Below are 26336 nucleotides of genomic sequence, written 5' to 3' on the forward strand. Positions count from 1 at the left end.
TGTGCCCTGCCCGGGAATCGAACCCGGGTCCCCCGCACGCCAGGCCGACACTCTACCGCTGAGCTAACCGGCCAGGGCCGACCTTGACAGTCTTGAGGGAATCAGGAAGTTTGTTATATTTCTCATGGTTAGACATGGTTATGGGTTTTGAGAAAGAATACCACAGAGTTAAAATGCCTATCTTGTTACATCATATCTGGGAGGATAAGATAGACATGTGACTTCACGTGGCTCACTGACCATGTTGAATTTCATCACTAGGTAAAGGTGGTGCTGCAGCACACCAGTTCAAAACTGCTCACTTACACAAATCCCAGTCAACCAAGCAGTACTTTGATGATTTCTTCTGGAAACAACACTTTTAAAACAAGAAAAGGTAGCAAGCTTTACTGAAAAGCTTCCAGCCCTGAATGTGCTTTGAAACAAAAAGCCATTTATTTGTCTCTTTGTAAGTACAAAAAATAAACCTATGAAGTGCGCAATGATTTCATTTTCAATAATTTAATGTGAGGCATGCATCTTTCTTTGCTTCATCAAAAAGGATTTTGCGCCTGAGCAGGAGGTGGCGCAGTGGATAGAGCGTCGGACTGGGATGTGGAAGGACCCAGGTTTGAGACCCCGAGGTCACCAGCTTGAGCGCGGGCTCATCTGGCTTGAGCAAAAAACAAACAAACAAAAAGCTCACCAGTTTGGACCCAAGGTCGCTGGCTCGAGGTTACTTGGTCTGCTGAAGGCCCGCGGTCAAGGCACATATGAGAAAGCAATCAATGAACTAAGGTGTCGCAACGAAAAACTGATGATTGATGCTTCTCATCTCTCATCGTTCCTGTCTGTCTGTCCCTATCTATCCTTATCTCTGACTCCCTCTCTGTCTCTGTAAAAAATAAATAAATAAATGTTTAAAAAAAGGATTTTGCAAATATGTTTAGTGCATGTTAAAAATTAATTTTGTGTTCACTTTGATAACTTCTGTCTTATCTGTTTTTCATCTCATCTAAAGGATTTACCAAGTATGGAATAAGGTCTTCTGAAATTATATCATTCTAAACTCTCCCATTGTTAAATATGTCATATAAAAGTATTGTCTAATGTACCATATTAGGTAGTATGATGGTGGTGATAGGAAACGCTTTTGCATTTCCCTGTCAAAGTTGTGGGGTCTGAGAAAGAAGATACCCACTAAGGTAGGCTCCTGGCATTTAACTGGTCTCACATTTAAAAGCAAGTCTAGCAGCTACTTCTACACAGGTGCCTCTCAGGCAAACTGCACTACAGGGAAAAGCTTTCACTTAACTGTAGGCCTGCACTATGCGTCTGTCATCTGAGCCAGTCCTTTAAAAACTGTTCTGGGGATTGTATTTCAACCAATAAGACTGAGGTTTTCTGCAATCTGAGCTGCACATCTCTATCCTCATCAGCATCTTCACCAACCAATCAGAGTGGTTCTATTCTCACCAATCAGAACAGTGCTTTTTAGGCTTTGGAGTCCGCATTTGCATGAGAACAGACCAATCAGGCATCAGGGGCAGGGACTTCTCTTCCTAAAAATAAGGTCTCCTATGGCTTAAGGAGTACACATTCCCTTTCCACTTAAGACTGTTCCCACTGCTGGAGCTGAAACACTGAAGACAGCGCAGGAGTAGATGGGACCAAAGCAGAACAGAGCACAGCTGTCTAGGTGGAGAGGGTGAACTTAATGCAAGGCCACCATGCTTTGAGGTCACCTAACAGCCATTGCTGCTTCATATTTAAGCTGGATCACATTGAGCTATTTCACAGCCATGCTGTTCTCACAGGTATGCTGTGTCACATTTGAGCTTTCTGTACTGAATAAAGTTTCCTTCTTCACTGCCCTCCCCAAATTTGGGATTGAATTGGTGCCAACAACCATTTATTGACAAGTCAAAATTATTTTATTGCACATTAGTAATCTTTATGTTGGACTTTCCATTAAATAAAAAAGACAGCAACCACCTGACCAGGCGGTGGCACAGCGGATAGAGCGTCGGACTGGGATGCCAAGGACCCAGGTTTGAGACTCCGAGGTCACCAGCTGGAGCGCGGGCTCATCTGGTTTGAGCAAAAGCTCACCAGCCTGGACCCAAGGTCGTTGGCTCGAGCAAGGGGTTACTTGGTCTGCTGAAGGCCTGCGGTCAAGGCACATATGAGAAAGCAATCAATGAACAACTAAGGTGTCGCGATGCGCAATGAAAAACTAATGATTGATGCTTCTCATCTCTCTGTTCCTGTCTGTCTGTCCCTGTCTATCCCTCTGTCTGACTCTCTGTCTCTGTTAAAAAAAAAAGACAGCAACCTACAAAGGTAGTATACATGAAACCATACTCAATAAGTGTTTGAATAAATGTCAACTGATGGTCACTGGCACTAATTCACTTCCAACAGCAATCCCGTTTGGGGTGAATGGAGACTTTATTCAGAGCAAACAATTGTGATAAGAATGGCTGTGAGGCAGTTCCAGCTTGGGCCCTATGTGGCTAGACAACTGTGCTCTGCTCAGCACTGCTGTAGTCCACTATGCTTTTTCCAAGATGGCTCTGCTCCACTTGGTTCTGGGGAGTGTCTTTGGTGTTTCAGCTTGAGTAATCAGAACATAGTCTTAGGTGGGAAGGGAAGTGGGCTCTCCTAGCCAGAGAAAAGCTGACTATAGAAGTCTCTGCCCCTCATCCCTGACTGGTCTGTTCTCATGCAAATAAGGACTCCAAATCTTTGCAATTTCATTGGTCCAAAAAACACTGTCTTAACTGGTTGGAATGGAGCTGCTCCAATTGGTCAGTGAAGATGCTAATGGGGCTATACCTTCACAACTCTGATTGGATAGGGAAGTTCTTAGTCTTATTGATTGAAATACAATTTCAGGAACTCTTTTATGAGAGTTGCCTTAGCTGGCTGTAACACAGTGCAGGCTAGCAGTTTAGTGCTGGAGGCAGCCCATTTATTATAGGCTTCAACCTGAAGCATGGCTTTCATGAGAGGTTCATGTTTAGTAATAGCTGTTAGGCTCTGGGTCTTTTTAAATTAATTTTTAAGTTCAATTAGCCAACAAGGACCTTTATTGGTAAGTATGTTCTTTCTCGGTGTCAACATAAAGAGATGATGACTAGAGATAAACTGTCTTTAGGAAATAATAATTCCAAATAATAAATGTAGGTACTCTGCAATCATGTGGTGAACCTTAATTCTACCTCTGGCCCTCGAGGGCAGGGCCCACTTAAGACTCACTTCTAAAGGATAGTGTTAATGAATGGAAAACAGTTACTGTACATTGAAGAAAGTTGGAAAACACCATCTTAAACCAGTGACTCAGTGATGTCATGTGGGCATCATGTCCTCCCAGATACGATGTGACAAGAATGATATTTCAACAATGGGGTATTTTTTTTCTCAAAACCCATAATGTCTCTCCAATCACAAGAAAAGTTACTAACTGCCTGACTTCTTCAAGACTGCGAAGGACATGCCTGACTGATAGTGGCACAGTAGATAAAGCATTGATCTGAAATGCTGAGGTTGGCAGTTGGAAGCCCCAAGGTTGCTAGCTGTGAGCATGGGTTCATCAGCACAAGATTGCCAGCTTGAGCGGGGGATCATCCACATGATCCCAAAGCTTGCCAACTTGAGCCCAAAGATCACTGGCACGAAAAGCCCAAGGTCACTGGCTTAAGTAAGAGGACACTAATTTGGCTCAGGTCAAGGCATGTATGAGAAGCAATCAATGCACAACTAAAGTGAAAGCAACTACAAGTTGATACTTTTCACCCTCTCTGTCTCTTCCTGTCTCTCCTTCTCACACTTGTTCTCAGGAAAAAAAACTGTCAAGGTAATGAAAACAATCCGACAGCTATTCAAAGTTAAACAGAAAGTAAACAAACGTCCCAGTAATTCCCCTCCTAGGTACAAGGCCAAGAGAACTGAGAACAAAGGTCTACATAAAAACTAGTATACAAATGTATGTATCATCATTCCTAATAACCAAATATGATACCACTGAAATGTCTACCAATTAATGAGTTGATAAGTAAAATGTGGTATATGGTTTGGCAATACAAAGGAATGATGTACTACTACTTGCAACAACATGGCAGAACCTTGAAAACACGCCAACAGAGGAAGTTGAATGTGCAAAAGAACACACATGGTATGATTTCGTATTAATTAAATGTCCAGGCAGAGGACAGCAGTATGGCTGTACCCAAGGAATTCCCCATTTTTCACTCAGACTTTCAAAAACCACTGGTCGTTAGGTTTGGGCCACCGTCCATCCCATTCTGCTCTCCGATGATCAAATTGCAGTTCAAACCTACAGCACAAGGTGGCACCAATGAACCTCCATTTACAAATTTTTCTACAAAGATTATCAAAATGCAAAAAAGAAAAAGAAAAAGAAAAAGAAAAAGAAAAAGAAAAAGCTTGACCAGGCAGTGGCGCAGTGGATAGAGCGTCGAACTGGGATGCACAGGACCCAGGTTTGAGACCCCAAGGTCACCAGCTTGAGCGTGGGCTCATCTGGTTTGAGCAAAAAAGCTCACCAGCTTGGACCCAAGGTCACTGGCTCAAGCAAGGGGTTACTTGGTCTGCTGAAGGCCCGTGGTCAAGGCACATATGAGAAAGCATCAATGAACAACTAAGGTACTGCAATGAAGAACTGATGCTTCTCACCTCTCCCTTCTTGTCTGTCTACCCCTATCTGCCCCTCTCTCTAACTCTCGCTCTGATCCTGTAAAAAATATATACAATACCCTTTCTTAAAATCTAGCCTACGAACCTACATACAGAATGATTCTAATTCTATCTGAAAAAAACAAACATAATGTAAGAAATGCGGTGGCCCTGTCCTGGGTTTGATTCCCAGTAAGGGCACACAGGAGAAGAGCCCATCTGCTTCCCCACCCTTCCCCCTCTCCTTTCTCTCTGTCTCTCTCTTCCCCTCCCTCAGCCGAGGCAAAAATGGCCCAGGCACTGAGGACAGCTCCATGGCCTCCGCCTCAGGCACTATAAAGGCTCCGATTGCATGCCAGGTGCATTGGGAGTCTGTGTCTCTGCCTCCCTGCTTCTTACTTCAGAAAAAAAAAAAAGAAAAGACAAAACTTAGAATAATAGTCTTTAAACTGTCTCCTGTGCAGACTCGACTGAACACAGTGGAAAAGGTCTGAGAGTGTGGACAAAAACAAAATGCACAGTTAAACCAAGCATAAGGGGGTGTTTGATCACTAAATGCATTTCTGTTTATTGGGGGGTGGTCATAGTTTCAGATTAACCCTGTAGAAATGAAAAGTGCACAAGCAATGTGTAAAAAGTAGCGAAGGTGAATGTTAAATTTTTCCTAAACCTGTCAGAGCCCCGGGGTGCTCTGCTGCACCTCACTGAGCTGATGAAAGGAATGGAGACAACAAAGGAGGCGACAAGCCTGAGTGACCTCTGGGAAGGTGCAGAGATGAAACCGCGTATAAAGGAGCGCGTGTTCTGCATAAGAATGTGAGCGCAGGAGGCAGGCAGGAACGTGCTGGCAAATGGGAGTCCGAGGGACCCAGGGTTAGTGAGAACTAAGGAGGGTGTACGATTTCCAGACAGCGTGGGGATCCATTACTGAAAATCCTTCCCTTTGACGGCTGCTTCCTGACTAGTGAACATGTAGAGAGCTGAGCATCAGCTCAGTGTCACTCCTGGCGGTGCTCCTGCTTCTTCCCTGCCCCCGGGGACCAGTGACAGCCTGGCAGGGCACTTTCCTTCCTACCAACACTGTTGTCATTTCAGCATGTAAACGGGCTGGGTAACATCCCATGGAAGCAAATGTGTCTTTCCTCCACATTTCCTCAACCTGGACGGCCTCAGAGCCCTGGGGTGTCCAATCAGTCCTCTCTGAGCCCTGTCTGCTCACCTGGGAGCCCCATTGCTGACTCCAGTCAGGCCGGACTCCCTGGTCCCTCCCTCCCATCTCACCCCCGTTAGTCTTGCCCACCGTACCAGGCCCACCTCCTCTCTGAGAAGTCTCAGACACTTCCCGTGAAGCTCTTTTCCTCTTCATAAACTAGGCAGGTTCTACAGTGGCCACCCTAACTTCACAGGGACCTGGACCAGGTGAACCCATTACTGCGAACTCTGTAGTCCCTGGATCACTACAGGTGTGAAGAGTGACAGCTGCCCAGTGAACACCTGTGTGAAGACGCAGGTCATGCAGGAGCAGGAACTCACCTTAGGATCGCTCACGCACTGGGACCCGGAAGAGCTCCTGAATGCCACGGCGGTATCCCACCCTGCAGATCCAGTCACCGCCTCCAGCAGCTTCCAGTGGGGTCAGATTCCAGGTTCCATGAGTTCCTGATGTGAGCACAGCGGGCGTTAACAGAGGAGAGGAAAAGCATAATTATTCCATGGGAAGGATAAGGACTTTTCCCTAGCCCAACTGCATTACACTGCATGTCATAGAGATGGCACCAAATTTCCTGTCATTTAGATGAGTGAGGTTAGTTTCCTCTTAAATTTCCCCGATACTTAAGAAACAACATACAAGTTAAAGATCAGAAGTGGGGTGGGAGGAAGTAAACATCAGTGCTGTGGGTGACGCACCAAACGCTGTGCTGGGACCTTGGTCAAGTTTTCCCCCTGGACCTGTCACAATGCTCCCTTGAGTGTAGGGACCAGGATCTATACATATATATTATATATATTTATATAACTTATTTAATATTTCCTATACATAGTTAGACCCTATATATAATATTCACAATATTTTATATTTAATTAAAATAAATATATATCACAATATATAAAAATACATCAGCAAGCTGAAGAATAACAGTGTACGTATATAGTGAAAACATGCAAAACAATATCATATTTTGTTTAGGAAAGCTAAGAGAGTAGATCTTAAAAGTTCTCATTACAAGAAAAATACTTTGTAGCTATGCGTGGTGATGGATGTTAACTAGTCACAGTGATCATTTTGCAATATATACAAATATTTAATCATTATGTTGTACACCTGAAACTAACATAGTATGTCAATTTTATGTCATTAAAAAGAGAGAATGCCCATAAAAAGCTATATAAGTCCCTAACAAATACTTGGAAACACATCAAAACAAATAAATAAAATGAAAAGAATAATATTTATTCAACCAGGTAAGTAACAAATGATAATGTCTCATTATACAAAAGAATATATATATCAACATGGCTTGTAGAAGTACAATTAAATATAAGTTACTCTATTAAATACAGAGGAAAAACTCTGGAGAATAGGTACCAATAAATTAACAAAAGTTACCATTATATTGTGTAGGGGGGAAAAGGAGAGAGAATAATTTTAACTTCTAATACACATTTCGATATTGTTTGATACTCCTTAAACAAAGGAAGAATTAACTGGCAATGTGACAAATAAAGGTGAGGGGAGGCCTGGCCTGAGAGCAATTGTCACACATCCTTGAGCAAAACAAAGGCGTGCTCATTGAGTCTGACAGAGAAAGATATTCCCACACAAGGCAACAAGCCTGACACAGGCTGTGTGGGCCCTTCATCTCTTGGTAAGGATGTGTCCCAGGGCCAAGGTCCATTCTTATGTGGCTCAGTGGGGGTGGAGAGACTGAGCCCCTGAGACTTCCTTGCCCAAAGGCAGGAATACAGCAGGACCACCACAAGTGTGTAGGAAATTTCAGGAAGCTTTGGCCTATAGGGTGCAATCCATACACCTCCCACTCTCCCTCCCCTCACCTCATCCTTCACCAGGATCCCTAGGACAGACTTTTACACCTGCAATTCTGACTCTGATCGCCAGGTGGCATCTTTCTCCACTTTCTACAGGTTGGTACTTTTATGCCAATGAAAAGGCCTAATTTTTAGAAACAGATACAAAATGTTTTCCTCAAAACAGATTATGAAATAATAAGTAGTGAGTGATCACAACTCCCTTTGAAAAATTCACATTTATAAAAAAAATTGAGAGAACAAACTTATTCTGCTTATTCTTGCATCTACGCCTCATTAATTGATTAACATGTACTGGGTATTTACTGTGTGCCAGGCACTGTTGTGCAGTCCCGTATCTTCATCCCACATCGTGCTTCTTGATCTCTAGACCTGAAATTTGAAATGGCCACAGAGAGCCTGATGGATATTAGTGGACTATCCCATGGCATAGACCTCAAATGGACTCCATTCCAAGCAAATTTAGTCCTAAGTCCTGGAAATTCAGTATCTAAGCAGAAAACCATGTTGTTGAAAAGGGGAAACTTGAAACTTGAGAAGCTTCTGTACCTTATAACCCATCCTACCCTCCTCTTCCACAGTACTAACAGGCTCCCACCTTCTTCTTACAGGACCTCACTCACATAGACATGAAGAACAAGGTATTCCTTGACAGGTTTCAGCGTTGTTTCTTTTCATAGCAGAAACTATCTACAGGTTTTATTTGTTTACTTTAGCCCACAGAGATAGATTTCCGAACCTGTTTTGTGCCTGCATTATCTCTAGAGGGAAGTCACCTCCACTTAGTATTCTGAGGTGGCACGGAATTTCTGCTTCACATGGAAATCTCCTCTCTCACTTGGAGGGGCCTGGACCCAGATCCAGAGGAGACAGAAAGGAGTGGAGCCAGAGTTTTCAAAGACAAGCACAGGACTAGGAGCCTTGTCCAAACATCTAATTCTCTTGTTTGTTAAAATGGTTTGCACAGATATCTCATATCATATTCACCTCCCCTCAGGGCTCCTCTTAGGTAGTCTGTGAGGAAAGAGACATTCTCATGCCTTTCTGGAGGTCACGTACAATCCCTCAGGAGGGGATCTGATATTATCTACTATAATTACAGGTATTCTTGGAACCAGAAATCACCCTTCTGACAATCTCTCCCAAGGAAAAATGCAAAAAGACAAAAGGGCATAAGCATAAATCCAGTCCTGGCAGAACAATTAATAACAGTGTAAGACTAGAAACACCACAGCTGCCTACCAATAAGAGACTAGTTGAATAATTTAAGGTAGATCTACATCCTAGAGAACTATGCAACTTTAAAGCAGTAAGGACTATCTCTTGAGACTGCTGTAGAGTGATCTCCAGGATACAACGGTTCAGTGAAAAATTAGGTAGAGAAAAGCATGTAGAACTTCTCCTGCCCAGTGCAGTAGCCACTCACCATAAGGGATATTTGTATTAAATAAATCAAATTTAAATAAAATTATAACTAAGTTCCACACTAGCACTCACCAGGTTTTATATTGGGCAGTGCAGATATAGAACGTTTTCATTTCCACAGAAATTTCTGTTGGACTGCAGTGGTGTTAAATACGCTACTTTCTACCTATGAACAGAAAGTAAAACTAATATATAGCCCTGGTGGATAGCTCCGTGGGTTAGAGCATTGTTTAAAGCACAGAGTTCCAGTTCTAACCCCAGTCAGGGCACATACAAGAACAGCTCGATGTATTCCTGTCTCTCTGTCTCTCTCCCTTTCTCTCTCTAAAATCAATGAAATGAACATAAAAAACTAATATGTGTTATATTTGCTTATATTTTCGAAAGCTGGAAGTATAAACAAAAACTGATAAAAATGATTACCTATAAAGGGACAGAGGAACAGCCTATGATAAAAGTCAATTACATATAGGCCCTGGCCGGTTGACTCAGCGGTAGAGCGTCTGCCTGGCGTGCGGGGGACCCGGGTTCGATTCCCGGCCAGGGCACATGGGAGAGGCGCCCATTTGCTCCTCCACCCCCTCCTCCTTCCTCTCTGTCTCTCTCTTCCCCTCCTGCAGCCAAGACTCCATTGGAGCAAGGATGGCCCGGGCGCTGGGGATGGCTCCTTGGCCTCTGCTCCAGGCGCTGGAGTAGCTCTGGTCGAGGCGGAGCGACGCCCCGGAGGGGCAGAGCGTTGCCCCCTGGTGGGCAGAGCATCGCCCCTGGTGGGCGTGCCGGGTTGGGCGCATGCGGGAGTCTGACTGTCTCTCCCCGTTTCCAGCTTCAGAAAAATACAAAACAAAACAAAACAAAACAACAACAAAAAAAGTCAATTACATATATATTAACACTATTAAAAACACAGAATATAACTTCTGGTTTCTAGTTCTGCTATGTAAAATGTTTGGAAGTAGGTAATCCATTCTAACACGTTAAAAAGCTGAATCAACTGAAAAAGAAATCAACAACTCTTCTTAGATCCATAAGAGAATATCCTAATTACCAACTTAGAATCCTATACCTTGTAAAATTATTTTTCAAAAGACAAAAAATTTCTCAGAAGAACAAAAATTGAGGCATTCTGCTGTCAGTAGACATGCCTTGTAAAACATCTTTGAAGTTCTTTAAAGATAAGGAAAATTAAGTAGGTAGGAAATTCAGATGTACACAAAAAAGAGGAAAATAATTAGAGAAACAATAAGTAAAGGTAAACTAAAAACCTTTTTTTTAATTCTTAATTGATCTAAAAAGGAGATATTTGCTCAAAACAATGATAGCAACCCTGTATTTGACTATGCCTATGTATATACTTGTGTTTTATGTATGCTTATGTATAGGAAATGAATGACAGCAATGATACAAGGGATAGGTGCAGGAATTATAATTATTTGATTATTGTAAAGTACTTGCATGACTCATGAAGCTGCATGTTACTTTAATGTGGATTTGGATTACCTCTAAGTGCATATTGCAACTTCTAAGGCAACTACTGAAAAAAAGCTTTTAAAAAGTATAATTGATATGCTAAGAAAGGAGAAAAAGAAATATAAAATATTCGATTAAAAGCATAAAATGCAGGAAAAGGGTAATAGGAAAAACAGAAATAGAGCAAGGGCAATAAATAAATAATAATAACAAATTAGTAGTCACTTTGAATGTCAAAAGTCAAAATGTACCAGTTACAAGACATAAGTTATCAGAGTGGACCAAAAAGCAAGATCCAACAGTATGTTATCTATAAGAAACCCACTTTAAGTGCAATGACACATACAGATGAAAAGTAAATGGATGGATAAGGATATACAATGCTAACACTACTCAAAAGAAAGCAGGAGTGGCTATACTAATTTTATTTATTTGTTTATTTTTTTGGTGAGAGAGACAGAGACAGGAACAGATAAGGACAGACAGACAGGAAGGAACAGAGATGAGAAGCATCAATTCTTTGTTGCGGCACCTTAGTTGTTCACTGATTGCCTTCTCATATGTTTCTTGACCAGGGGGGCTACAGCAGACCAAGTGACCCCTTGCTCAAGCCAGCGACCTTTGGGCTCAAGCCAGAGACCATGGGGTCATGTCAACGATCCCACGCTGAAGCCAGCAACTTTGTGCTCAAGCTGGTGAGACCAGATTTAAGCCAGTAAGCCTGCATTAAAGCTGGTGAGCCTGCATTCAAGCTGGATGAGCCCGTGCTCAAGCGGGCAACATCAGGGTTTTGAACCTGGGTCCCTTGAATCCCAGTCCAATGCTTTATGCACTGAGCCACCACCTGGTCAGTTTCAGAGTAAGAAAATTTATGACATAAATGGGCATTACATAATGATAAAGGGGTCAGATCTCCAAGAAGACATAATGATTCTTAATGTGTAAGTGTCTATGTAACAAGAGTGTCAATGTACAGAAAGCAAAAACTGATAAAACTGCAAGGAGAAAAAGATGAATCCAATATTATAGTTGGACACATCAACAATCCCCTATCAGGAACTGAGAAATCTAGCAGGCAGAAAATTCATAAAGCTATACAGTATTTGAACTCAACAGTACCATCAATCAACTGGATATAATAAACATCTACAGCCCTGGCTCAGCAGTAGAATGTCCACCCAGTGTGTGGAAGTCCCAGGTTCAATTCCTGGTCAGTGCACACAGGAGAAGCAACCATCTGCTTCTCCACCCCTCCCCTCCTTCTTCTTTTCTCTCTCTCTCTCTCTTTTTCTCTCTTCCCCTTTTGCAGCCATAACTACAATGGTTTGAGCAAGCTGGCCCCAGGCACTAAAGATGGCTCCATGGCCTTGCGTCAGTCACTAAAATAGCTCAGTTGCTGAGCAACGGAGCAGTGGCTCCAGATGAGCAGAGCATGCTCCAGTAGGGGGTTTGCTGGGTGGATCCCAGTCAGGGCACACATGGGAGTCTATTTTTCTGCCTCCCCACCTCTTACTTAATAATAAAAAAATATTTTGAACTAAGTGAAATAACAACCTATCAAAATTTGTGGGATACAGTGAAATCAATGCTTAGAGAGAAATTCATATGTATTTATAATGAATGCATGTATTAGAAAAGAAGAAAAATCTCAAATCAATAATCTAAGCTTCTATCTTAAAAAAACTATAAAAAGAACAAATTAAATTCTAAACAGAAGAAAAAAATAATAAAATTTAGAGCACAAATCAATTAAATTGAAAACAAGAAATCAATAGAGAAAATCAACAAAACGAAAACCTGGTTCTTTGAAAAGATCAGTAATATCTATAACTCCCTAGTCTGGCTCACAAAGGAAAAAAAAGAAAACACAAAGTACTACTACCAGAAATGAAAAAGGAGACAACTCTTCAGATCCCATGGACATTAAAAGAATAATAAAGAGGCCCTGGCCGTTTGGCTCAGTGGTAGAGCATCGGCCTGGAGTGCAGAAGTCCCGGGTTCGATTCCCGGCCAGGGCACACAGGAGAAGCGCCCATCTGCTTCTCTACCCCTCCCTCTCTCCTTCCTCTCTGTCTCTCTCTTCCCCTCCCGCAGCTGAGGCTCCATTGGAGCAAAGATGGCCCGGGCGCTGGGGATGGCTCCTTGGCCTCTGCCCCAGGTGCTAGAGTGGCTCTGGTCACGACAGAGCGACGCCCCAGAGGGGCAGAGCGTCGCCCCCTGGTGGGCGTGCCGGGTGGATCCTGGTCGGGCGCATGCAGGAGTCTGTCTGACTGTCTCTCCCCATTTCCAGCTTCAGAAAAATACAAAAAAAAAAGAATAATAAAGAAATGCTATGAACAATTACCCACAAATTTGATAACTTTAGTGAAATGGACCAATTACTTGAAAGACACAGTCTGCCAAAAGTCACAAAAGAAATAAATAGTCTGAGTAGGCCTATATCTATTAAAGAAATTGAATTAATAGCCTTCTAAAATATTTATATAAAGCACCAGACTCAGATAGCTTTTCTGGTAAATACTACAAAATATGCAAGGAATAAATTATACCAATTATCTACAAACTCTTTCAAAGTAGAAAAGCAGAAGTAATACTTTCTAATTCATTCTATGAGGGAAGTACTATCTCAATACCAAAACCACACAGAGACATACAAGAAAGAAAATTATAATCAATACCTCTTATGAACTTAGATACAAAAATCCTCATTTAAATGTTAGCAAATCAAATCTAACAATGTATAAAAAGAATTAACACCATGATCAAGTGCGATTTATCTTAAATTTTAAATGTAATCTAATCATATCAATAAGCTACAAAAGAAAAATCACATGATCATATAAAGACATACAAAAAACGCATTTGACAAAACCTAACACTGATTCATGATAAAAACTCTCAGTAAACTAGCAATAAGAGTGGGGAACTGCTTCAACTTGATTATGAATACAAAAATCTTAAGAGATAACTTCATACTTAATGGTGAGAAAACTAAAACTTTCCCACTAAGATATATTTTTTTAGTGTATGAGAGAGAGAGAAGCATCAACTCATTGTTGCATCACTTTAGTTTTTCATCATGTGCCTTGACCGGGGGCTCCATCTTAACCAATGGCCACTTGCTCAAGCCAGCAACCTTGAGCTCAAGCCAGTGACCTTGGGCTCCAAACCAGCAACCTTTGGGGTCATATCAATGATCCCATGCTCAAGCTGGCAAACCTCTGCTCAACCGGGTGAGCCTGTGCTCAAGCTAGGTGAGTCCATGGGGTTTTGAACCTAGGCCCTCAGCATCCCAGGTCAATGCTCTATCCACTGTCACATCACTGAGTTAGGTACAAAGCACTGTTTTTCAACATCATACTGAAACTCCTAGCTAATGCAAAGACAAAAAAAGGAAATAAAAGCTATACAGATTGGGAAGGAAGAAATAACACTGTCTTTCTTCATAAGACAACATAATCATCTAAGTAAAAATTCCAAAATAAGCAATAAAAATTCCTGGAACTAATAAGCAATTATAGTAAAGTTGCAGATACAATATAAATATACAAAAGTCAACAGCTTACCTATACACCATCAATAACAAGTAGAATTTGAAATTAAAACAGAGTAACATTTATATTAGCCCCACCTAAAATGAAATACTAAGTTATAAATCTAATTAAATATGCATAAGATCTGTATGAGGAAAACTACAAAACTCTGATGAGTGAAATCAAAGAGAACTAAATAAATTAAATGAAGAGATACCCCATATTCATGGATAGGAAGGCTCAATGTTGTCAAGATGTCAGTTCTTCCAAAACTGATCTATAGACTTAAAGAAATCCCAATCAAAACCCTGGGAAGTAATTTTATGGATACCAACAAATTGATTCTAAAGTTTATATGAAGGGGCAAACGACCGAGAATAGCCAACACCATATTTAAGGAGAACAAAGTTGTAGGACTGTCTGCCAGACTTCAAGACTTACTATAAGGCTATAGTAGTCAAGATGGTGTGTATTAATGAAAGTATAGTCAGATAGATCAATGGAACAGAATAGGGATCCCAGAAATGAATCCACAAAATACAATCAACTGTTGTTTGAAAAAGGAGCAAAGGCATTACAAAGGAGCAAAGAGAGTCCCTTCAAGAAATAGTGCGGCCCTGGCCGGTTAGCTCAGCGGTAGAGCGTCGGCCTGGTGTGCGGGGGACCCGGGTTCGATTCCCGGCCAGGACACATAGGAGAAGCGCCCATTTGCTTCTCCACCCCCACCCCCTCCTTCCTCTCTGTCTCTCTCTTCCCCTCCCGCAGCCAAGGCTCCATTGGAGCAAAGATGGCCCGGGCGCTGGGGATGGCTCCTTGGCCTCTGCCCCAGGCGCTAGAGTGGCTCTGGTCGTGGCAGAGCGACGCCCCGGAGGGGCAGAGCATCGCCCCCTGGTGGGCAGAGCGTGGCCCCTGGTGGGCGTGCCGGGTGGATCCCGGTCGGGCGCATGCGGGAGTCTGTCTGACTGTCTCTCCCCGTTTCCAGCTTCAGAAAAATACAAAAAAAAAAAAAAAAAGAAAAAGAAAAAGTGCTGGAATAACTGAACATCCGTATGCAAGAGAATGAATCTAAGCACAGAATTTACTTCTTTCACAAAAATTAAATTAAAAATGGATCATAAACCTAAATGCAAAGAAAATAACAGTGGAAAAACTCAAGACAATCTTGGGTATGGCAAAGACTTTTTAGAGACAATACCAAAAACATGATCCATGAAAAAAATGTGGTAAGATAAATTTAATTTAAATGAAAAAATTCTGACCTGACCTGTGGTGGCACAGTGGATAAAGCGTCGACCTGGAAATGCTGAGGTCGCCGGTTAGAAACCCTGGGCTTGCCTGGTCAAGGCACATATGGGAGGTGATGCTTCCTGCTCCACCCCCCTTCTCTCTCTCTGTCTCTCCTCTCTCTCTCTGTCTCTCTCTCTGTCTCTCCCTCTCCTCTCTAAAATGAATAAATAAATAAATAAATAAAATGAAAAAATTCTGCTCTGAAAAAGACAATGCCAAGAGAATGAGAAGACAAACCACAGACTGGGAAAAAATATTTGTAGAAGACACATCTGATAGAAGACTGTTATCCAAAATACACAAAGAACATTTAAAGTTCAAAAATAAGAAAACAAAACAACCCAATTAAGAAATGGACTGCCTGACCTGTGGTGGCGCAGTGGATAAAAGCATTGACCTGGAACGCTGAGGTTGCCGGTTCAAAACCCTGGGCTTGCCTGGTCAAGGCACATATGGGAGTTGGTGCTTCCTGCTCTTCCCTCCTTCTCTGTCTCTCTCTGTCTCTCTATCTCCTTTCTAAGAAATGAATAAAATATATATATATATTTTTTTTTGTATTTTTCTGAAGCTGGAAATGGGGAGAGACAGTCAGACAGACTCCCACATGCGCCCGACCGGGATCCACCCGGCACGCCCACCAGGGGCGACGCTCTGCCCACCAGGGGGCGATGCTCTGCCCCTCTGGGGCGTCGCTCTGCCGCGACCAGAGCCACTCTAGCACCTGGGGCAGAGGCCAAGGAGCCATCCCCAGCGCCCGGGCCATCTTTGCTCCAATGGAGCCTTGGCTGCGGGAGGGGAAGAGAGAGACAGAGAGGAAGGAGGGGGGGTGGAGAAGCAAATGGGCGCTTCTCCTGTGTGCCCTGGCCGGGAATCGAACCCGGGTCCCCCACATGCCAGGCCGACGCTCTACCACTGAGCCAACCAGCCAGGGCTAATAAAAATATTTTAAAAAGGAAAAAAGAAATGGACCAAAGTCTGACCAGGTGGTGGCACAGTGGATAGAGCATCAAACTGGGATACAGAGGATGCAGGTTTGAAACCCTGAGGTTGCTAGCTTGAGTGTGGGCCCATCCAGCTTCAGCACGGGCTCACCAACTTGAGCACGGGGTCACTGGCTTGAGCATGGGATTCTAAATATGACCCCATTGTCGCTGGCTTGAGCCCAAAGATCACTGGCTTGAAGCCCAAGGTTGCTGGCTTGAGCCCAACGTCGCTGGCTTGAGCAAGGGATCACTTGCTCTGCTGTAGCCCCCCAGTCAAGCCACAAATGAGAAAGCAATTAGTGAACAATTAAGGAAACTAAGGAGCCACAACAAAGAATTGATGCTTTTCATGTCTCTCCCTTCCTGTCTGTCTGTCCCTATCTGTCCCTCTCTCTGACTCTTCCTCTGTCAAAAAAAAGAAGGAAAGAAAGAAAGAAATGGACCAAAGACCTTAAAAGACACTTCACCAATGATGACATACAGATAGGAAGTAAGCATAGGACAAGATGCACCACAGCATATGTCATCGTGAAAATGCTAATTAAAACAAGATGAACAAAATCCAGAATACTGAAAACACACAATGCTAGCAAGGATGTGGAGCAACAGAAGCAAATATTGGAACAATCACTTTGAAAAACTGCTTGGCAGTACCTACTGAACTCAACATACACATGCTCTATGACTAAGAAATTCCACTCTTTACTATATGTCCAAGAGAAATAAAAATGTCCACCAAAGATTTGTGTAAAGGAATGTTCACAGTCCTACTATTCATAATATCTCCTAAATTTAAAAATAGCCTTGGCTGGGTGGTTCAGCGAGTAAAGCACTGTCCCACACCGCTGAGGTCGCAGGTTCAATATCTGGTCAGGGCAGGTACAAGAGCAATCAATGAATACAAATACAAATGGAACAACTAAGTGGAACAACGAGTTGATGTTTCTCTCTCTCCTTCTCCCTTAATCAATAGAAAAATTTTTAAATGTTTTCATTAAAAATATGTAAATTCCCAGAACAGACACACATATTGTGAAATATCTACATAATGTAATATTATACACCAGTGAGAATAAACGATCCACAACTGTAGACAACAATGTAAATCACACATATACATTTTGTTCATTGAAAGGAGCCAGACACAAAAGAATACATGCTGTTTGATTCCAGGAATTTGTCATTTTAAAATTTTATTTTATTTTTCTAGCAAAAGACAAAGACAGAGAGAGAGAGACAGAGGGACGGGCAGACAGGCAGGAAGGGAGATGAGAAGCATCAATTCCTTAGTTGTTCTTTGATTGCTTTCTCATGTGTGCTTTGACTGGGGGGCTCCAGCTGAGCCAGAGTCCCCTTAGTGAAGCCAGCAACCTTGGGATTAAGCCAGTGACCATGGGTCATATCTATGATCCCACACACAAGCCAACGACCCCATGCTCAAGCTGATGAGCCTGCACACAAGCCAGGTGAGCCTGCACTCAAGCTGGCTACCTTGGGGTTTTGAAACGAGGTCCTCTGCATCTCAGGCCAATGCTCTGTCCACTGCACCATGCCTGGTCAGGCTTCAGGAATATTTCTGATAATCTGCCCATTGAGTCCAGGGAAGGACAGGATTATCAATACCCTATTTCTTTTTATTTGAAGACATTTAGTGTCCTCTTATATTACTCACAGGTTAACTTCAGAAAACCATGTATCCTCTAAGTCCTTGAAATGTGATTCACCACACATAGAAACAAGGCTAATGCTGTCTGGTGGACAGAAAACTGAATGCAAGTCAGGACACACACCTGGCCCCAGGACCAGATATAATCCATTAACATTGCATAAGCTACCAAACCTCTTCTGACCTCGGTTGTCAAAGGACGTCAGAAAAGCTCTGCCACCCAAACAACAAAGCCTAGAGCACAGAGCTGTAATTCTCACCTGGAAAGCACATGGAGTTGATAAAAGGGAAATAATTCATCATGGAAGTCCAAGGAATTATTTTATTTTATTTTTATTTATTTATTTATTTTAATTTTATTTTATTTATTCATTTTAGAAAGGAGAGAGGGAGAGAGAGAGAGAAAGAGAAGGGGGGAGGAGCAGGAAGCATCAACTCCCATATGTGCCTTGACCAGGCAAGCCCAGGGTTTCGAACCGGCAACCTCAGCATTTCCAGGTCGACGCTTTATCCACTGCACCACCACAGGTCAGGCTATTTATTCCTTTATTTGTGTGACAGAGACAGAAAGAGGGACAGATAGGGACAGACAGACAGAAAGGGAGAGAGATGAGAAGCATCCATTCTTCATTGCAGCACCTTAGTTGTTCATTGACTGCTTTCTCGTATGTGCCTTGACAGGAGGGCTACAGCAGAGCAAGTGACACTTAGCTCAAGCCAGCGACCTTGGGCTTCAGGTCAGTGACCTTTGGGCTCAAGCCAGCAACCAAGGGACCATATCTATGATCCCACGCTCAAGCCAGCAACCCTGCGCTGAAGCTGGTGAGCCCTCGCTCAAGCTGGCGACCTCGGAGTTTCGAACCTGGGTCCTCTCCTCCAAGTCTGACGTTTTATCCACTGTGTCACTGCCTGGTTATGCCCAAGGAATTATTTTAATAGCCAAGTTGTCTAATTCTTAGTAACTATGATGATTAGTCCTTTTTTTCTTTACAATTATTACCCTTGACAAAAATTCTTTTTTTTTTTTTTTTTTAAGAGGGAGAAAGATGGAGAGAAAGAGAGAGAGAGGGGAAGGGAGAAAGATAAGCATCAACACATAATTTCGGCACATTTAGTTGTTGATTGATTGCTTCTTATATGTGTCTTGACTGGGAAGTTCCAGCTGAGCCAGTGATCCCTTGCTGAAGCAGGGACCTTGGGTTCAAACTGGAGATCTTGGGTTCAAGCCAAAAACTGTTGGGCTCAAGCCAGTGACCACGGGGTCATGTTAATGATCCCATGCTAAAGCCAGTGACCATATTCAAGCTGGTGAGCCTGCACAGAAGCTGGCGACCTCGGGGTTTCGATCCTGGGTCCTCAGCATCCCAGGCTGACACTCTATCCACTGTACCACTGCCAGGAAAGGTCCCTTCTTGCTTTTTGTAATTTTTCACCTCCCTGGCTCTTCTGAGCCCCATTCAGCCCCCTCATTTCCTCATTCTCCCTTTAAATGTCCCTGTCACCTCTGTACAAAATGAAGCTGACATCAGATCACACTGGACTCTTTTGGTGTCATGTTAGTGTACAACTGAAATCTACCCTTACCACTAAGGTTTGGCTTCATTCATCTTTGTTACCCTTTTGTTTCCATAATTTTCACCTTTTGGTTTTTCTTAAATAAATACCATTTGGTACATGGCAAAATGCCCACTAAAGTACAGTTTCCACTCAGAGATATGGATGGCCCTGATCCATCATGGAATGACATAGTTGAACACACATTTATTTTCTTTTTCCTAAGTGTACTGGGTAGGAGGGTGGGCTTTGGAGACAGACCAGGTTCAAACCCTAGTTCTGTCACTCATAAACTGTATGAGTTTGAATACTTTTACCTTACCTTACAGCCACGCAACTGCCTCATATATAAAATTGGGATTATGCAGTACTTACTGTAGAAGACAAAACATTTTTTAAACAAATACTGTTCTGTGTTTCGGTCTTTACAAGGATAAACAGTCCATAATCCAATTATTTTTTTAAAATTCTACTGCAGAGACATTGGGATCTGATCTTAGAAGTTTGGAAGAACCCCTCTGTGCTTCAGTTTCCTTTTTTGTAACATGGGGAAAACAATTATCACTACTTCATGGATTGTGGTGTTGAGAATTAATTGTGCTAATACATGAAAATACTTAGAGCACAGCTAGACCCACAGCAACAGCTCAAAATGCTAGCTGTTTTAAAAAATAGAATGTGAGATTTTTATAATTCTATAGTTTGCATGTGTATTTAAAGTTTAAGTCTTACAATTGAAAACTTTTCATCAACTGATGCATGTTTTAAATCACTAGTTTTCATAGCCACTGTTGGGTACCTAACTAATTATCATGAGACTATCTCTAAAACACTTGGACCAACTGATCTCAGGAAACACAACCATTTCTGCACGTCGCTGGACAAAAAAGTGAGGGCTCATCCAGGACCTTGGTTTCTCCTCATGTGCCCTCTACGCACAGCCGCTGCGGTACCCTACCTCCAACACACCCTGTTCAGGGCCACCCTGTTCTCTGCACACTGCGGCAGCACTGGGCCAATACACCCTCGCCCCTCACCTGGACACTGCAAGGTTCTTGTAATGGTTGAACCCACAGCTATCTTGACTCTGTTCAGTACCTTCTCCACACAGCAGCAGAGTCACCATCTGAGAACATGAATCAGAACACTCAACTCCCACCCTCAGAATACCCTCCACAGTCCTCATATGATCCAAATGATGTGGCTTCCCTCTGCCCTTTGACCTCCTCTCTTACCTGGCACTTTGCCAGGCTCCAGCCACTCAAGTTGTTGTCTTGTCCTGGAACCACTGGGGCACTCACGTCGCAGGTCCACTGACCAAAGACCTGCCCAGGCCTGTTTTCTTCTTGTCATAAAGGACTCAGCTCAACTGTCACTTCCTGACAAACACCCTCACTGACAACTTCATCTTTAATAATCCCTGCCCCATTCTTTTCTATTCTATTTATGTTTACTTTCTTAGAATTGATTTATTTTTTTATTCTATTAAAAAATTTTAATTTATTCTGCTAACATGGATTCAAGTGTCCCACTCAATATAACACCCTCACCCCCAACAATATGCCCCCCATTATATTTCCTTTACTCTCTCACTCACTCTCCCCTTCTCTCTGGCATTTGCTGTCCTGTTATCTGTATCTCTGTGTTATGTATATATAGTTTCACTAATCCCTTTACCTTCTCTGGTCCCATCCCCTCATCCCCTTCCCTATGACATCTGGCCCTCTGCTCCCTGTGACCCCGCCTCTGCCTCTATTCCATTCCTCAGTTCACCTTGTTCATTAGATTCCACAAATAAGTGAGATCACATGGTATTTTTCTTTCCCTGACTGGCTTATTTCTTTTTTTTTTTCCTTCTTTTTTTTAATTTATTCATTTTAGAGAGGAGAGGAAGAGACAGAGACAGAGAGAGAAGAGACAGAGAGAGAGAAGGGGAGGAGGAGCTGGAAGCATCAACTCCCATATGTGCCTTGACCAGGCAAGCCCAGGGTTTTGAACCGGTGACCTCAGCATTTCCAGGTTGACGCTTTATCCACTGCACCACCACAGGTCAGGCATGGCTTATTTCACTTAGCACAATAATCCCCATGTCTATCCAAACCGTTGTAAAAGGTAAGATTTCCTTCTTTTTTACAGCCATGTAGTATTCCCTTGTGACAATAATCCCCAAGTCTATCCATACCACTGTAAAAGGTAAGATTTCCTTCCTTTTTTACAGCCATGTAGTACTCCATTATGTATATGTATCACAGCTTTTTAATCCACTTGTCCACTGATGGACACTTGGGCTGTTTCCAGGTCTTGGTATGTTTATACTCTTCAAAGCACTCATCCCCATATGGAATTGCCATGCTTATGATGTGTTTACCAGCTTATTGCCTGTTTTCCCAAACTAGAGTGGAACTCGAGGGCCCCTGCTGGTCCTGTTCTCTGTGCTGCATCCACAGTGCCTAGTTTAGTGCCTCACATACAAATCTCTGAGTAAATATTACTTATGTGAAGGAATTGTAATCTACTTGGTGACAGGAGCAGACACAGATATTTAAGTCTGATTTGCAGGAAAAGTTGACAGGAAATTAGACATCAAAAGGATTAAAAATTTTAAGTGTTCACTGCAAATTTACAGCAATGCTTTCTAAACCCAGATGAGTACCAGAAACAACAGGAGATATTACTCAAAATGCAGACATCTCTACCTCACCTTCCTGGTTTTAATTCAGCAGGCCCAGGGTGGGCCCAGGGAGGGCCCAGATAGCCACAATTTTATCAAGCACCCATGATGATTGTGATGAAATAGGCTATGGACCACACTTGGAGTAATCCTGACCTAAACAGTTGACCAGTGTGTAGCATCAATTTAATGTCTATCGTGCAGAGTTCTATGGTCTCTAGGGGATCTTTGTTACTGTAATGACTAAAAGTGCACGGATCCTTCCCTCCCACTGAGGCATTGAGGACAAAATAACAACCTACAATGCATGGCACCTAGTAAGCTCTCACCAGATTTTATTTCTTCATTCCCACTTTATATCCTTTATTCTGCCAATGTGATACCTACAACCACAGCTTGCTTTCCTACCTGGGTCACACCTAAACTCCACAATGTTCCTGGGTGGGTGGCAGCAGTAGGTATTGTCACCCTGTTTGTAGGAGACACTGGAGGAAATAAATGGTAGTGACATACCTGAAGGGTCCCCATGATGAGACTGCTCACTCTTGCTCCAGGAACCCGTCTAGTACAGCAGATATCACACCGGGCTTCTCTCTCTCAGCTCCTGTTTCTGGGACTCAGAGTTCACACCGTTCTCTGATGCTCCACTAGAATGGAGAGGTGGGATAAGACAGCGCATGGAACAGAGAGGGACATGAGAGGATGGGAAAACACAGGAAATGCAGGAAAAGGGTGAGGATGTGCTTCCTGTCCCAACTCAGTTCACTGGAAACTCTGCAATGCCACTTTGTCTCTTCCCCAGCTCATCACACAGCCGCTCCTCTCATAGCAGTGACCATCATGGTTATGTGGGCTTATCCCTGCTTGTTGTTACCTGTCCACGTGTACTCATGCTATGATCTTAATTCCAGAGGTATCACATTGACAGAATAAAGGATGTAAAGTGGGAATGAAGAAATAAAATCTGGTGAGAGCTTACTAGGTGCCATGCATTGTAGGTTGTTATTTTGTCCTCAATGCCTCAGTGATGCTCTGAGATGGGTATAGATTTGGAGACAACCTCAGAGAGCAAAGTACATGTTCAAAGCATTCTAAGGACGTGTCAAATGGACACAGCAGCCAACTTAAAGGTGTTTTCCTTGGCCAATTCTGTGACAATCAGAGCATCAAAATAAATAATTATTGTGTCAGATGATAACCCTTAGTGCAAAATAGAAATCTACGATATAAATAAGTACATACATACATACATACCTAGGGAGAAGAGAAATCTCTATATCTGGTCCAATTTCAATTAATAAATCTGGAAAAAAATGAGAAAATTAGAAAAACAGTATATGACAACAATCATAGTAATAGGTGATTCAGCCTAGAATTATAAAATGATGCTTGATCTGCGCCAAATCCCACTGCAGTCAGGAGTCACCATGGTAACCATGCTGGGCAACTGAAGATGGAAAAACACCCCACTTCTGATTTTCGGTTTCTATGATGTGGTTGGAAGGGAACAGGGCTGATGTGATCATAATAATTCAACTCAAGTTTCCTCACAATAATGATTCCTGGCAGCTTCAGCAATCCGCACACGTACAAACACACTTACTCATATACATACATGCTGTCTCCTTCTGTCTGTGTCACCATCCAAGAACCCAGGAATTCATTGAGGTGGATTTGCTAGGAAACAAAGAAGAAAACACCCACAATTTAACTGGCACAATTCTAACCACACATATAAAGTTGAAAGCTCCCATAAGTATTTTCTTTTAATGAGTGATTTTCTTGGAGATGGCCAGTAGAATTTTCTCTGACATTCTTCTCCTAGTATCAGTACATTGCCATATGCCTAGGTGTTGATAGAGAAACACAGTCAAATTTATGTTGTGCATCAAGTAGCTTTTCCATCCTGGGAGAGCCTGTTCTTTAGACCAGAAATATCATTCAATGGCTATTATCAGTCATTTGGCTTTTAATAATTTAGTGAAAATATAATAATTGGGAACTGTATTTATAAAATAATGTCTTTTACAATAGCATCAAAAAGTATGAAATACTTATGGATAATCTCTCTACAGATAGGCAAAGCTTGTTTATTGAACACTACAAAGTACTGTTCAGAAAAATTAAAGAAAATCTAAATCAATGGAGAGAAAACTATCTTCGTGGTTCAGAAGATTCTGTATTGTTAAGATGTCACTTTCCCTCAAGTTGATCCATATAGTCAATGCAATGCCAATACAACCTTAGGAAGTATTTTTTAAAAGAAATCAACAGGCCAATTCTGAAATTCATGTAGAAATGAAGAGGACATAGAATATGAAAGATAACTAAAAAAGGAAAATAAAGTTTGAGGGTGAATACTCCTAGATTAGAAGACTCATTATAAACCTATAGTAATCAAGACAATGTGGTATTATAAATTAAAACAAAATTTTGATATCATTACACCCCCATGAGAATTTCTATATATAAAAAGACAGGATACCAAGCATTGTCAAGGTTGTGGAGGATGGAATTCACACACACTGCTGGTGGCTATGAAAAATGGAAAAACCAGTTTAGCAGTTTCTGAACAAAGGTAACCTTACATCTACCATACAATTCAACCATCGCACTCTTAAGTATTTACCCTTGGGAAAGAAAGCATATGGCCATGCTAAAACTTATATGCCAATGTTCATTGGAGCATTTCTTTAAAAGAAAGAAAAAGAACAAATTCCGAACAAATTGAACAGAGGGGTACCCTGGGGCTCAGAGTCGTTGCCGTTCTGTTCTTACCTCCTGCACCTCTGCGTTTTTCAGGAAAGTAGTTCCAGGGCACCCTGGGGCGGGACACCACACTCACTGGAGCCTGGAAGGACCACAATCCCTTTACCTACGAGACCGCCGGCGCACTGAACCCCAAAGCGCGAAAGAGGCGATTTGGATCTGGAACCCTGTCTCCCCACAGCCCAGGGCAGTTCAGCCCCCACCCATACCCTCAGCTGAGTCCCAAATACCTGAAGGCAGAAACCAAATACCTTCAGGTCAAGACAGGTCTGTCTCTTTTAAAAAGTCGTCACAATCGCCATGTGACGTCATGTTTCTATGGCAACCAGATGCGAAGCCTGGTCCTTTCAAAAGAAATGCCTTCGTACATCCTTCTACCCACTGGCGCTTAGCTCAAAGCAAACCGCCTTTACTTTTCAAGCCGCTACGTGAGAAAGCATACTAATTAGGGGCACTAGACTGGGAGCCAGGCAACTCAACAGAACTTTGCCCAGATTACTGAAACAGAAACCTGTTTCAGGAATTGTTTTTTATTTAAAAAGAAATAGTAGGGCAGTATTATTAGTAAATAGAGACCCAGGGAGAAACCTAGGGTTCTTAGAGACGAGCTAGCCTCAGAGGGTGACCATACCAAGCATCCGCAAAAGGTCGCTGTCACTAATCCAATTCCAACAGGAGTCCCCAATCTAGAATGTAGTAAAAAGAAGAAAAAAAAAAGTAAAAATTCAAGTAAATAGTTTGCATACCGAGAAACAGCCTCAGGAGGAAATTGAAAGTGCACTCCCCTGAGAAAAAAGGGAGGCCCACTTACAGAAAGTGCCCACTCTGGTCTCTGATTGGTTCATATTATGCAAATAAGGAATCCAAAGCTGAACAGTTTGATTGGTCTAAAAAGCACTGTCCTGATTGGTCTAAAAAGCACTGTCCTGATTGGTCAGAATCCTGTGTCCTGATTGGTCATTATGGAGATGCTCTGATAGGCTGGTAAAGATGCTAATGAAGATATAACTGTGAAGCTGTGATTGGACAGGGCAGGTCTCAACCCATTGGTTGAAATATAATTCCAGGAATTTATTTTACAAAGGCTGGTTCAGCTGGCAGGAACCCAATGCAGGACCTTGGCAGTCCAGTCTGAGACTTTTCCTGATATTCAGTCATTGCTAGACTGATTATGAATTTGGGCCTTATTCACCTCATGGAGTCCTTTTGGTAATTATATTTGTTCCTGGAGTCAATATAAATCATACACAATAATA

The 26336-nt window shown here is 42.4% G+C and overlaps 1 long non-coding RNA gene and 1 other non-coding gene across 3 annotated transcripts in view; one reads left to right on the forward strand and one right to left on the reverse strand.

Moving 5' to 3' along the window:
- Nucleotides 1–25212, reverse strand: part of LOC136385827 (uncharacterized) — a 41053-nt gene extending 15841 nt beyond the window's left edge. For both annotated transcript variants that reach the window (XR_010747870.1, XR_010747871.1), the window contains exons 1-5: nucleotides 25090–25212; nucleotides 23915–23988; nucleotides 23566–23614; nucleotides 22825–22958; nucleotides 6211–6336 (exon numbers count right to left, since the gene is read on the reverse strand). This is a non-coding gene — a long non-coding RNA (uncharacterized lncRNA). The remainder of the gene's footprint in view (nucleotides 1–6210; nucleotides 6337–22824; nucleotides 22959–23565; nucleotides 23615–23914; nucleotides 23989–25089) is intronic.
- TRNAS-GGA (transfer RNA serine (anticodon GGA)) lies at nucleotides 12560–12635 on the forward strand. Its single transcript has one exon. It is a non-coding gene; the product is annotated as a tRNA-Ser (tRNA).
- Nucleotides 25213–26336: the final 1124 nt, after the last annotated feature.

The sequence above is a fragment of the Saccopteryx leptura genome, chromosome X, assembly GCF_036850995.1.
Source record: "Saccopteryx leptura isolate mSacLep1 chromosome X, mSacLep1_pri_phased_curated, whole genome shotgun sequence".
Classification (NCBI taxonomy): Eukaryota; Metazoa; Chordata; class Mammalia; order Chiroptera; family Emballonuridae; genus Saccopteryx; species Saccopteryx leptura.